Source organism: Hylaeus volcanicus, chromosome 6 (genome assembly GCF_026283585.1).
Source record: "Hylaeus volcanicus isolate JK05 chromosome 6, UHH_iyHylVolc1.0_haploid, whole genome shotgun sequence".
In the NCBI taxonomy this organism is placed as follows: Eukaryota; Metazoa; Arthropoda; class Insecta; order Hymenoptera; family Colletidae; genus Hylaeus; species Hylaeus volcanicus.
The window spans coordinates 19289619-19303445 of NC_071981.1; the positions used below are offsets into that span (position 1 = coordinate 19289619).

Genomic DNA, 13827 nt, shown 5'->3' on the forward strand with positions numbered 1-13827 from the left:
GGTTTGATAGTGGCACACCACTGAATCAGCTTTTTCATATGAATGTAAAGACACGATAATAGCATTAACGTCACCCTCGTGACTTCCACGTCCATGCAGACCGGAGCGCGGAGTCGTTGGACGTAGATAAGGAGAATTGACGCTAGCGAGGGATGATAACGGCGACTAATTTTTTCTTTCGGTCTGTTAAAAGTTATCGAGCAGATTCTGGGAGTCAGGCCACCGCCAGTAACCCGTTCCTCTTCGTTTTATTTCATCTCTGGACTTCCATATCTCGGGCGTCTGTTTTCTTCGTGAAAACTATCCATGCTAGTGAATCCGCAGACGTTATTTTCGACTCTCATTCAACGGCTTTCTATTTCCGTTCTCGATACCCCTAACGCGGGAATCGGCGACTCGCGCGATTCCTTTTAATTTTCAGTTCGATTTCCTGTTACCAATTATTTATGTAAACGAATCAAAAATAATGAAAAACGTAGACGTTTATAATAAAAATAAGACGTCGTATAGATTCTAACAACCTATCATAAATATATTTAACACGGAAATTTATTTAAACGTGTAATTATTTAGGAAGGCAGAATCGCTAATGAAATTAATTCTACTTTTATTGATTATGTAGAATATTCAAGAACGTGTATACATTATCACTTTTCACGCATGTATAACGAGCGACAAAATTTATCGCTTAGTCGGACATTTTAATTGTTAATTTTTTTTTTTTTTTTTTTTTGTCGAACACTACAATCCATTTTTTGGACATTAAACATTAGCGAAAATGTTTGAATAACTTTTTTTTACTTCCAGGTGAATTTATCCCTTGCGAATATAATTATAAACTTCGCAGACGACAGCGTAGTAGTCGATATTTACAGCGTTATCGACCGGTTATGCTCATGTTATTTAAATTAATTTCGCGATAACCTCGAAAAACAGGGATAACTCTTTCTGGCTGAGATAGCGGACGCAAAAAGGCAACGAAAGAACGACAATGGCATCTTTTACACAGTAGATGCACATCGAGCTTCGCTGAATGAAATTCAGTATAATAGAAACCCTTGATTCGATCTAACTAATTAGAGGGGAGAAACGCGTTTAATTAAGGTTATCGTCGGACAGCAATTGGTTATTATTAAACACATTTTTTTCTGTTTTATAATCAAGCGACACACGGTCGTTTCTAAAAACTACTGTACAATTGATCGTAACAAAATTATTCGTATCGTACACGTGGTTAACAGATTTACGAGGAAACTACTTGTGAAGAGATCTCGGAAATGTATGGGTACGAAAAGTCGAGTTTTCATATTAGAATCGCACAAAAGCTCAGCGCCATTTCGATCCATTCTTTCCGAGGTATCGCGGAGGGCAGCGATGTTATCAGCAGCCAATGGATTCACCTGAATAAATTTACGGTGGCACGAAATTCAGTCAAAACCGAGGAAAATTGAGTCAACCGTATGCGACCCGCTCGAAATGCAAAGCTATTCCGCATACGTGTTCCCACAATTTCTTTCGTAAGAGACTCAACGTCCTCTTACCGCCCTAACTTAATTGGCATCGCCGATCGCCGGCGGAAGTTTGAATTTCAAATTCGCTCGCGTAAAAATAACACGGCAAACGACGAAACGACGCGACCGGGCGGCCGTACCGTTAATCTTTTTCTTTTGTCAACTTTGATCACACAACGCCACGTTCCGATCGATCGATTCACCCATTGTTTAACTCGATCGACCGTTGATAGCGATTACCTCGCGTTATTTAACCTTTGAATATTTTTCACGTAATAGAAGGTTCGCGCATGATTTTTTTTTTTTACTCCTCGTTCAATGAATTTCGAAATGTCACCGAGTACGCGTAGCAAGAAACGAATGCATCAAAGCACGTCGCGTGACAAAACGAGTAAAAGATCCGAGATCGTCCGCGCGGCAAATTCGTTTCGAAGATCGAAAATTTCTTTTAGCCTCGCGTCTGGCTTTCACATCCTGCCAAAAATATATTCCGCACGCCGCTTGAAATGAATAAAAGAAATTTAACGCGGCAAGGACAATGTTCCACGAGTCGGGCGTTCTTTTGTTCGTCGATGCTTAAAATAATGCTGCCTCCTCGGCTGTAAATAATATGTTTATAAATCAATGGCCACCTCCCCCGTGCTTTCCACCGTGCTCGAGAAAGGGTCGGAAATACTATAAACTACGAGTTGGAAATTTAAATGTTGGATCCTTATCATTGACTCCCGGGAGCCTCTGTTCGTGACGGGAGTCCAAGTCGAGATGAGATTATCTCTGCTGGCAGGAAACTCCGGAACCTTTGGCCGAAGTACATACGTATTTCGCCTGGTAACGTGCGCCGCGATTAAATTTAACCGAGCTTATAAGCTCCTCCGTTATCCGAGCAATTTTGAATAACAAGCCTACGAAAACTGAACGACCAGAACGGGAATCGCACATGGATCGTCCAACTTGCACGACCGTTGATATCAGTGGAACGATTAGCGCCTTCGTGCCTTCGCTCTCGATGCAAATTTCATTACGGTTGTATTTTATCGTCATTAATATGGATCGCAAAGGTGAAACGTTGCCTTTAGAACGATTTAATGGTAGGTTGATATTAAGTTGGTAAAAATCTTCGAATTTTAACGCGGAACTAAACAGCGATTTTTCTTAGACAAAGAAATATACTCTATAACATATTGTCGATATTATTCTATGATCTTCTCTCATCTTTTTGACAAATTCATTATTTGTAGAAATCTTCGCCAAGTCTTTATCAAACCGAACGAACTTTTTAACCATTCTAATATTTCAGACTGAAATACAGACTCGCAACACGATTGGTGGGTCGACTATATCGAAAGCTTTTCGGCGCTTCTCAGGACGTCCGTTCTTATCGTCGATACCATAACTAAAGCGGCAAAACGAGGCGCCATATTGCAAAGCCACAGAACGACTTCCACCCCTTCCCTTTGATAATAATATAAATGAAATGCACGAACGCAACAGCGATAGCGAAGTGGTTTTCAGTCGGAACTTTGGCTCGAACGTTGAAACGGAACGATTTCTAGTCAAAGTAACCTCTTCGATTCGCTAAACCTACCTATACGTATTTCATTAATATAAAACATTTATCGATCCGACGCGGAAAGTTCCATTCCGCGATTAACAAGAATCATTGAAATGCCAAAACGATATCTTTGTTTCGAGGATATCGAAAAAGTATCATAATATATTGCTGTTGAATGATTAACTGTCTCTACTCTGGCAGCCATGAATTGTAGCTTTCGACCGATACGTGCTTTATCAGTTATTTTCCAAACGTGTTACTCATCGCTCACCTTTCGTTTTACCCTATCGATCTCAAAATATCATCCAACTTCTCGATTGAAAATATTTAACGTATTCCTTTATTCGCGCGGTTTCTCGTCTGTAAAAGAGAACCGTGGCGTACATCGTCATCGTTCGCGTCCAATTCAACGGTCGAAGAAGCTGACAAACATTTTTCTTCGGTGCACCAGGGACCTCCTGGACTCCCTTTGGTCGTTCGCCTGCAGTCAGCGTCGATGTCAAGGAACTTTCATGAATATGCTCGACTGGTAATGCGCACATTTCTACCAGCTTCTCTTGCGCCCTCCGCCCCCGCAAAACCTCTGGCAACAAAGTTCGTCGAAGAACCCCGTCACTTTTTCCAACGACTGTACGCTTCTTGGAATTACATGGATCTCGTACGAGAGGAGCTGGTGTGCGCGCGTCCGTGTCCCTGTGTAAGCGTCGCATGCGTGCACGATACCGCGCCTGTGTGTCGACGTCTCTGGACCATCAGTTATCTTCGACAGTGGTTCCCAATTTTACGTTCTCGAGGTGCCTCTTTGTCCTCCCACTATCTGTTCATTTTGTCTTTCGACTTCTTTCGTTCTTCGACGAGTTGTCCAAGTTTTGTTCTTCCTGTTCCTCGCGACGCTTAAACGTACGTCCTCTCCTCTTCGTGTTTTTCGCCGATTCGCAGTTTCGTTTTGCCGTCATTGCCGGTGGAATTAGCGAGGAATACATTATCGAAGCGTATTGTGTACTTGTGCTCTTTGTCTTCATCTTTTTCTGCTCTGTAAGACATCGTGGCTATAATTACGCCTGTGAGTTTCGGTCTGAGATGTGCTCCGAGAGCGTGAATTTATTTCATCAACAAGCGTGGATTTTCATGGTTCGCGTGCGTTTGTTTGGATGCATATGCACCGTACGATTTTCGTGTGATTCGTTCGATATCATTTTTTATTCCGTTCGCAGTAGAAAATCGACGAGAAAAATGTTTCCATAATGGAAATCTTTTATGTCCCTAGAAAGAGAGTTACCCAAGTCTTTTTCTCTCCTTTTATTAAGAAGTACATTAGTGATTTATCGATGTAAAAACTCAATCTCCTGACATTTAACCTCGGCTATCTCGAAAACGAGGGTCTAGTTACGTTTGAAAGAATGTTTTTCTAAATATCGTATAGATATCTAGAATTTTACTCGTAACTCCCCCAAAAAAACGCGGTTCCACTTCTGATTATATTCCTGGCACTTATCTATTCTTAAATTAGTGGGAAACGATTGTTCACGGTTCACTGGAATCGCTATAATACGCTTTCCGCGTATTCAGCGAGTGTTCGTTTCCTCCTTTACATGCTCGATTCATTTCCCTCTGCAACTCGAAAACAACGCTCGTACACCTTGCTTATTCGTCGAATAAGATTATATTGGAACTTATCCGATTTACATAATACCACATGCCTCCCTCCTTCGCCTCCTTCCCGGTGATATAATCGTGCACCATAAACGATGAAACAATAATGAAAATTCGATAAGACGATAAAACTATAAGGCGATTGTGGTATATATAAATCGAGATAAGGAAACATCACGAATAACAGTGATATCAACATTTTCGACAATAACTTGTTGGTTATCTCGTGCACACGTTCCCAGCGCGGCCAGATACGAGCACACGTTTGATCCTTCGTTCTCATCGAATCTCCGTCGTCGAAACTCGCCCCGTTCGAGCGGTTCTCCTCTTTTTTTCATTTTATTTCCGTATCCGTTAGTATGAAAGAAGGATATTCATGAATGCTTTTTATGCCGACCAGCGCGTACAGCCGTAAAGGGACGGCGAGAGGAGAAACAAGGGCCCGTTTGTGTATTTGTGGTGACGCTTTCCGACCGGTCGACTCTTGGAAGGGCATCACGTCATTCTCCAAACGCGTCTGTTTGCCCTTTGATAACTTCTCGCTCAGAATCAGTCCCGTTGGAGCCACGACGAACTCGCCATTCGATCGCTACCGCAATCTTAGATCGGAAATTGGCGAAATTCTTGTACGAATACAAATTTCGAGTATCAAATAAAATATTAATATACAGTACTCTGTAAGGAAAATACGCTTCAAACAGTCGATATTTTATTACGGTAAAATTAAGGGAGTAAATTAACGAACGATTGACTAATGTCGCCTACGTAATCGTTCACTTTCCAAAACGATCGCGGAAAAGACGAAAGAGTGTCGATGCTTTCGGTAAAAAAATCGATTTTCCCCGGAATCGATTCTTTCATGTAAGAATCGAAGATCGATTTTTCTTAACAATAAAAGCACATTCAGTCCTACATTACTGTTCGAAAAAATAGTATAGGAATAGTGATGAAAATATAAACAATGTAGAGTCTGCCATTGGTGTAAGAGGACGAAAAGTAAAAAAATAAAAGATTGATTCATTTACCGTATGGGAATCGAAGAATCGTATGGGAATCCGTTTACAAAAATAAAAATAAAAAAGGGAAACAATAAAGCCGATTGTTTTTAAACCGATTCCTGCAGAATCGATTCTTTGGTTTCGATTTTTAGGAGGAATCGATTCTCTCATTCCGATTCAAAATCGATTCAAGAATCGATTCTTTCCGGTGAATCGAACATCCCTAGCTGCCCCTACGTCCTCGGTCTCGTTGCCACGTCCGAGTCGACTCTTCTGTCGCTCTTTTGTTTTATAACAAATGAACATATCGAGCAGCATATCGCACGCAGCGAGCCAGGCCAGTGCCGAAAGGTCGGAAACAGTGTCGTCTCTCAACAATTATTTTTGCCTTACAACTCGGTTTGTTAAACTTTGCATAACCACGAGGAACATTTATTCAACTTTTGTCGGTGGGTGTACTTCGACAACAGTTTCTTGCAACAACAACGAGTACAACACTGTTCGACGGCTAGAACTATCGTGACGGACCTCAAACCTCTATTGACGATTGACGTTAAGTACTAAAGATGGTAACTGTGTTCCAAGTGACCGAGTACTAAGTGTACTAAGTACGCCGAGTACAGACTAGAGTGCGATTTTCGGACAAACGTACGCATGTATCGACGCACTTTAAATGTGCGAATGTAGAGTCTCGAGTAGAATGTAAATACGATGGCGTATAATACTTTTGGAAAACAAACGCTGAAGCGAAATTATCTAATTTCGTCGAGGCACCCAAGGCTACCGTACACCGTCGTTTCGCACTTTCACGCGTTTTCATTCGCGGAGTTTCCGACGCGTGAAACTTGCAGATTGCAGTTCCCATTGGCAGGTTTTGCAACAAACCCGTCGTGCTAGAGGATTCGAAGATATTTTATCTTAAAGGAGAATAGAAATATACATTTTACATGTATTTTACGTATAAATAGGGACACCGTATAGAGGCTTTTTTTTTAATTTATCACGCGTCCTCTTACTTATCGTGTTTAGTTATGCATTAAAAGACATAACATAAACATAAGACAGAGAGGCAGCTGTTGCACTCTACATGTGCCTCGATAAGTCTAGCATTTTAAAATTTTAAATTGCATCGTGGTCGAACATACTTATCGGACTTTATTTATTTTACAAATGAAAAATTCTTATCGTCGTGTTTACGATCTCGTTCTACTGCAAATATACATATTTGGTTATTGACGTCTTTAATTGACATCGTTGAGCAATCTATTTGTTTTCCGAATTTTCTAAACACTCGAAGGGGCAGTAAGATTAAGTTGAATAATTTAGAATTATTAATATATCATTTTAGAAATAAATCCTACTAAGGGAGGTTCAAGTATCGCAGGCTGTAATCGACGATTTGCTCGATTATATACAGTGGGTGTAGAAAGTATTCGTACACCGATCAATTTCCAAAAAAAACTGTGTAAAATTGTAATTTATTAACTTATTTTTTGTAAACAATGACATTCTACATATTTTTCGGAAATCTCTAGAATAGATAGATTAAAAAAAATAATAGCTATTTATGTAAGTTGCGAAATTAACAAGAAAAAAACAATGAATCGATAGAAATGTTGAAGCAATAAGTATTCGCACAACTGTTTAAAAGTACTTTCTTGAAAATTTGATGTCTTATAATTCGCACGGAGCGATAAACTAATGTGTTTACGTTACAAACTCTGCCGTAAATGGTTCGTCATAAGAATCGTACAAATACTCGTTGCTTCTATACTTTTACCCACTTTTCGCATTTTATTGTTAACTTCACAAATTATATTAACTAGTAAATGTTGTTTGGACTATATCTATCTTAGAGACTTTCGAGAATATGTAAAATATCATTGATTATAAAAAAGGAAGTTAAGAAACTACAATTTTCACACAAAAGTTTTTTGAGAAATTGATCGATGTACGAATACATTCTACACCCACTGTAAATGCAAGTATTACTCTATCGTAGCCGCTTGGGCCACGAAGCCGAAAATGTTCCTTTATCCGATCCTTCGCAGAAGAAGTTTGCCGACCCCCTGGTCTATCGAATTGATTGCAAAGAAATTGCCAACACCGACACAAGGGATATAACGATTTCCGTTTCAGAATGATCATTACCGAACGAATTGCTCTCTCCTTCTTTGTTCGTCAATGACGCTACCAAAGCCACGTGGTGACCGATCACGTGCGTGTATGTACGACTAGCGCACACGGGCGCACGTGCACACGCCACGCACGTGATGCACGTCGCTCACGTATACAGTATACACGTACCCGCAGGTATATCGGTTGCGAATGCTCGACGAGCAAAACGTATCCTCCTTTGTTCGCCAATGAACGTGCAACCACGTGAATACAGTACAGGATCGGTCTGCCCTCTGGTCTACTTCATCTTAATTGCGGCTGAGAAGGTCAAGGACCTTGCCCGCTGCTAACAGTTGCTTTCTTCCATGCTCATTTTCAAACATTTTTTTCCTGTTCGATACGTCAAATATCCCGACAAACGTTCCCGTGACTCGTTAAGATACGCCACTAACGAGGAGAAGACGCAATTGTGTAGTCAACGATTTTGACAGGCTCTCGTGTGGCGAATCTACGTCGAAAATAAACTTTCACGGAGCTTCTCGCGAGCAAAACTAAACGTGGACGATTAGAGTAGAAGAAAATTGAAGAAATAACAAAAATTGCAAAAAATGTGGAACGCTTCACGATTTTGCGTGTCATCCTTGCGCAGGGGCCATGCTAATCTTCTCTGTATCGTTCCAATTTTAGTATATGTACTGCCGAAGCAAGTACAATAGGATAGGTCTCGGAACCGTATATATACCAAAGATGGCTGGGTAGAGCGCTTGCGAGAAATTCTTACCTCGATGCGCCATCTACTGACATTTACGCGTATTATATTCTGCGATCTATACAACTCCTTCAAAGGATCGAATCCTGCTACTTCCATAAGAATATTTTTTTTCAAATTTTCTAATATGTATCAATCATTTTAATTTGTCCATATATTTTCATAGACGATAGATAATTCGTCCAGATATTTTATAGTCGCATATAGTTGCCTCGTATAACTATTATCCTGTAATTAATGCGAAACAACGTTCCGTAACAAGGCGAATTGATTATTTCCGCATCGTAAATCGATCAGATGCAATTGGATAGCTATAAACCGTATTTTCCAAATTAGTTTGCTTGTTAATGGCTTTGCATGTTCGATTTGGAATATCGATTTCTTTGAGACGAAGATTCGATGGCCTCCTAAATTATTATATTTTATAAGTCGTAACAAATCTCCTCTCCTGCTAGTTCCACAAATATCTGACGAAGGAACGCAAAAAAGCTTCAGCAAATTTCCAGAAGCTCGTTCTCTTCGTTGTTACGGTAATAAATTAAAACCTAATCACGAGTATCGCGGAAGGAATTTTGCGCAACGTTCGATCAACTGTTATCGCTAAATTATGTTTTGTGCGACCAAGTAACCGCCAGCGAAAGTGACTAATCGCAATTGGTCGACTGTCGTCGTGACGCAAACCTTATGAATGAATTCACCGTAAGTAAAACGTAACACGAGGCGGTGTACTATTCGCCAACGCCTCCCATGCTTCTGTAATCTCTGTTTTTATTGCGCTCTTTACTCGCAAAAGTATTCGTCCAATTTGATCGCAGTAACGTAAGTAGAAATTGATAAAAGTTTGGAGTAAATCGGTTAAAGTGAACTTCAATTAGAATAGTGGTTAATCGGGATCCTTGTTACAATTTTAAATAATTGTCAAAGATTTTCTTTACCCGAGCAGACGCTCGATTAATCTGCCAGGCCTGCGTTCCTTTCAATTAAACGAGCAGTACGTTATCGATGTCGCGGTATCGAGGCGCAAAAAGAATCTAAAAACGCGTTTTGCAATTCTCCCGCGCGGCCATCGTGTAACGCTGTAATGGCACATAGTTACTGCTGCTTACTTCGCATACAACTCGTCTCGCGGATAGCAGATTATAACAAAGATCGTTTTGCCAGCCTCGTATCTTCGGATCTCTTCGATAACACCGGCACAACTTAATGCTATCCCATCGTACTCATTGTTCTCAAGGTAACGTGTGTTTTACCAACTACCAGCTAATTTTCTTTCCGACCAGCTTTCGTACAGGCCGTCGTTGTCCAATGAACGAACTGGAAACTCGAAATAACTCGCTAATTAATTTACTTTCGCCAGTGTTACGTAAATAACATACCGAATCATTTTTAAACGGGTATATACTTAACTTCCAAGCCTTAATTAGTGTAGATTTACGAAAGTATTTTAAGAAACCCACCAGTGCGTTTGACCGTGAGTTCAAATACTTTATTTCACAGTGGCCCTCGACTGACAGCAGAATATACATTTAGAAAACTCATTTATATTTTACATTTCTAATGTATCATCCGTTTGGAAAAAAACGTTCCTTCCTCTAAAAATCTCTGTATTTATTGCTCGAAAGCCGAAGATGTTCTAAATCACGTCCCTTAGATATTTAATTCTCTCAAATTTTCTCCATTAAACCATTTTTAAATACGCCTAACAAAATACTTTCGGCGAAACAATTTCTGTAAATACGTCGCGTTGGAGTAACCGTTGACTTAAACCAGAACGCGACACGTGAATATAATCGGAACAAGCGAAGGGTCGTGAAAGTGTCGTTGCGCGTGATATTTCCCTCGCGTTGTATGTTTTATTTCGGATAGAATTCGGGAGGAAAACACACTCGCTGTCAGTATTTCGCAAAGTATTCTGAAACTTGAATGGAAGCCAGAATTCGCTGGCTAAAATAGGTACGGAAACGATAACGCGTTTTTTCCCCGCACGTGGAAGATCGCGAAAGCTGACTACTCGTTACTCGGAGCGAGTCCGTTCTAGTCGTTACACGGATATAGAGGGGTGGATCTACCGCGATTCAGACGTTCGATAAATAAATGAAAAAGTACGCGAAGATCGAATGGGAACCATTCCGATCGAGCAACGTGCAATTTCAACTGAAGAAGATTGAATTAAAACCGGTAAGTGCGATACGCTGGAGATATATATATATATAAATTAGTTCTGTAAATAAAATAATAATCGAAGCTTGTATACGAAACTCGAATCAATCGATTGGGTCGTTTACAATTTAACGCGAGGTACGAGAGGCAGATCCGGAATATCTCATCCGGCCTGATAATTACGGGGATTACGACATCACGGTGAAACGATACACGTACAAAAGTCGTACGTAAAAAAGGAGGATGGCCTCGAAGGAGCACCACGAAGCCAGGGTCTTCGCGTTAACGGTTGAGAACACCGTTCGGTCAGGGAGAAGTCACGAACGCAAAAGGAAGGCGAAGTGAGGTAAAAGAGTTTTGTTTGGGTAGAAGAGGAAAAAAAGGAAACAGCTTCAGAAGCCACGCAGACCCGGTCATACTCGGTTCTTTGTTGAATTTTCGACCATGAGTTTGTGCAGCAATTACGAGCTGAGCATTCCTGAAAAATGATCTTGCCTGCTGCTGCCATACAATGGAGCGTCTCACGAACGTTTTCCATACAAATAAGTCCATTCTGGTTTCTTATAGCTTACGTCATTTACGTCATATACCTGCGTCATTTGACCGGTGGTGATTGGTGCAGTGTCAATTTGTAGAATATTGTACATTTCCGAAGAGAGCCCACCATCTTTTTGCCTCGATGGTCGAACAGAACGTTACAAGACGCTGCGAAACGCAGAAGCCATTGGCCAAACATTGTCCGAAGAGCCAGTGTCTTTCGAGGACGTTCACGGATGGCAAAGAGGAAAGACAAGCACAGCGTGTTCCGAAGTGTAAGCAGTTTAATGAAGGGTGACAAAAGGAAATTCGCTCCTCAATCGTAACCGATTTTTATTTTCGACACTCCGTTTCCTTGCCAGTCCCTACGATAGGTGGAGGTGATTTCTGACCTACTAAAACAACCCCGGGACCTATCTCGGGTTAGTCTTATCCGAGTCGAGTCCCATCTTTATGGAAAACGAGACGGCACCCCACGTTGTTGTCTTAGTCCCTCGCTAAGCCACCATTCGAATGGACTGGGAGAACGGTCTCCCACTCGAAAATACCGTGTGGCTGGTTCAGAACCGGGGAGAATAAAGAAGAATGAGATGAGAACGCAGATATACGGGGTGGGTAACATAACAGAGCCGAGTTGCATCTTCCTTTAGCTAGCGAACGAAAAAATTGAGTAGCTTAATTCTTTTGTCCAGATACACGATTTTAAACAACGGAGAAATCGCGATAGCTTGAAAATTTGTTATAAAGTCCCACACGGATCACTCTGTTATCTTATACACGATCCGATCGATTATCGAAAGTCGATTATGGATCACGGTGTGGCGTAATGATCCAACCGTGACGATTACTCCGATTCGGTGTCCAAATCTCATCGACTCCGATGGCCCATTGATACGCAAACGCGTTCGAGTGAACTGATTATCGTAAACAAAACGTTTCACCGTTTTGCAATTCCAGTCACGTTCGAACGAACTTACAAATACATATTATTCATTGAGCAACCGCGTATACAGGTTACGTACGCCAAGCGAGTGTGTAATAATTTAACGCGGATAAAATTCCGCGAAACCTCGATGACGTGTACTTTCATTCGACCTGTCTCGATCGTTCATCCGCGGCAGGAAGTTGTACGATTAGTTTCGAAAAGTAGCAATTATATCGAGAATTTATTGACTAAACGTATGCTCGATTAGACACGCGAAAACATCACCTCGGAACTACTTGGAATTACTTGGGAATTATCGCGTATTATCTTCGTTCGGAGTTTTACAAGGAATCATGTAAATATCTTCGTTTTGTGATTTAGTTATCCGTGATGTAAATTTTTATTCAACGTTCGTGGAAGTAATTAAAACTTATCTCCGCGCCCATCGCTGGGGAGACGAATTTCCTGCTCAACATTTTCGGCCACGAAGCAATCTTTACTTCGTATAATTATTTCATAACGAGAAAAAGGAAATGCTTTATTCATCGAGCGAAGAACGAACTTTGCGTACGAATTATTTATTTTTCTTTATTGGCATGTTGTTTTACCGATTTGTCCACGAAACAGAAGAAGACGAAAAGGAGGAGGTACCGGGACGTTCAATTAGGACTGATATTATGAAAGTGTTTAGAAGTGGGGGAGCTGTGAATTATCAAGTGAACTGAATTTCAAATTGGAATTACCGAAATGCCAAATACGATCGTAATTCCTGAACAAGGTCAGGCAGGATGCTTGCATAATCGTTTTAATCGCTTCTGTATGCTGAGTTCACCCTTGAATTCGTGACCATAGTTTATGAAACACCCTGCGCGAAGGACAATTATTGCCACGTTTATCTTGCGTATTCTCGGAATTAATGTGGTATTAATACTGCATGAGTGTTTCCCCATCGAAGTATTCGTGTCACGCGTTGATGGCCGTACGAATCAACATTCATCGAACAATCGAATTTTTTAAGCATCAAGCAGCCACGAGTGTGTCGTTCGACCGTGTCTCCCTGTGTCTTTATAATTTCTTCGATTAAAGTTACAAGTCCGAATCGAGCAACCCAAACAAGTTTCACGATGTACGACCAGCTCACTCCATTACGCAACGGTTCGATTTATACAGAGCTCCAGCTCGTAGTCTATAAATCGAATGAAATTTTGCCCTTCTCTGGTTCGTTCCTGTGAACTTTAAGAAAGCCGTAAAAGTGCGAAATCTCATCTTATTGGCCTGCACCTCGTATTCCTTAAAGTTTAAAGTATACCTTTAACGCTGCCACGCGATAAGTGAACGGCTCCCCCGTGCAGGAGGCACGCCCCGAACGAAGAAAACGTTCCTCGACGTTCCTGTTTTTCTTTTTTTTTGTTTTTCTTCGACCGTGTGCAGTGTGGTCTGCACTTGCTCCTCAGCATGGGGTCGGTAAAAATGTAAGAGCCTCCACGGGTCTTGTGTCCCGTAGATCGTCTTTCGTTTCGGAACACAACGCTTCCAACTGCTGACGACGATCCCTCCGGCTTCGATCTTTCATTTGGCTCGTGTTCAATTCCATTATCGCTTTT

General features: G+C 41.1%; 1 long non-coding RNA gene and 1 other non-coding gene across 2 annotated transcripts; one reads left to right on the plus strand and one right to left on the minus strand.

Annotated features, from left to right (window-relative positions):
* Positions 1–8436: 8436 nt before the first annotated feature.
* LOC128879139 (U6 spliceosomal RNA) lies at positions 8437–8543 on the minus strand. The gene has a single exon (XR_008457572.1). It is a non-coding gene; the product is annotated as a U6 spliceosomal RNA (small nuclear RNA).
* A 2148-nt stretch (positions 8544–10691) lies between these two features.
* Positions 10692–11688, plus strand: LOC128878016 (uncharacterized). The gene is made up of 3 exons (XR_008457334.1): positions 10692–10779; positions 10900–11107; positions 11329–11688. It is a non-coding gene; the product is annotated as an uncharacterized LOC128878016 (long non-coding RNA).
* Positions 11689–13827: the final 2139 nt, after the last annotated feature.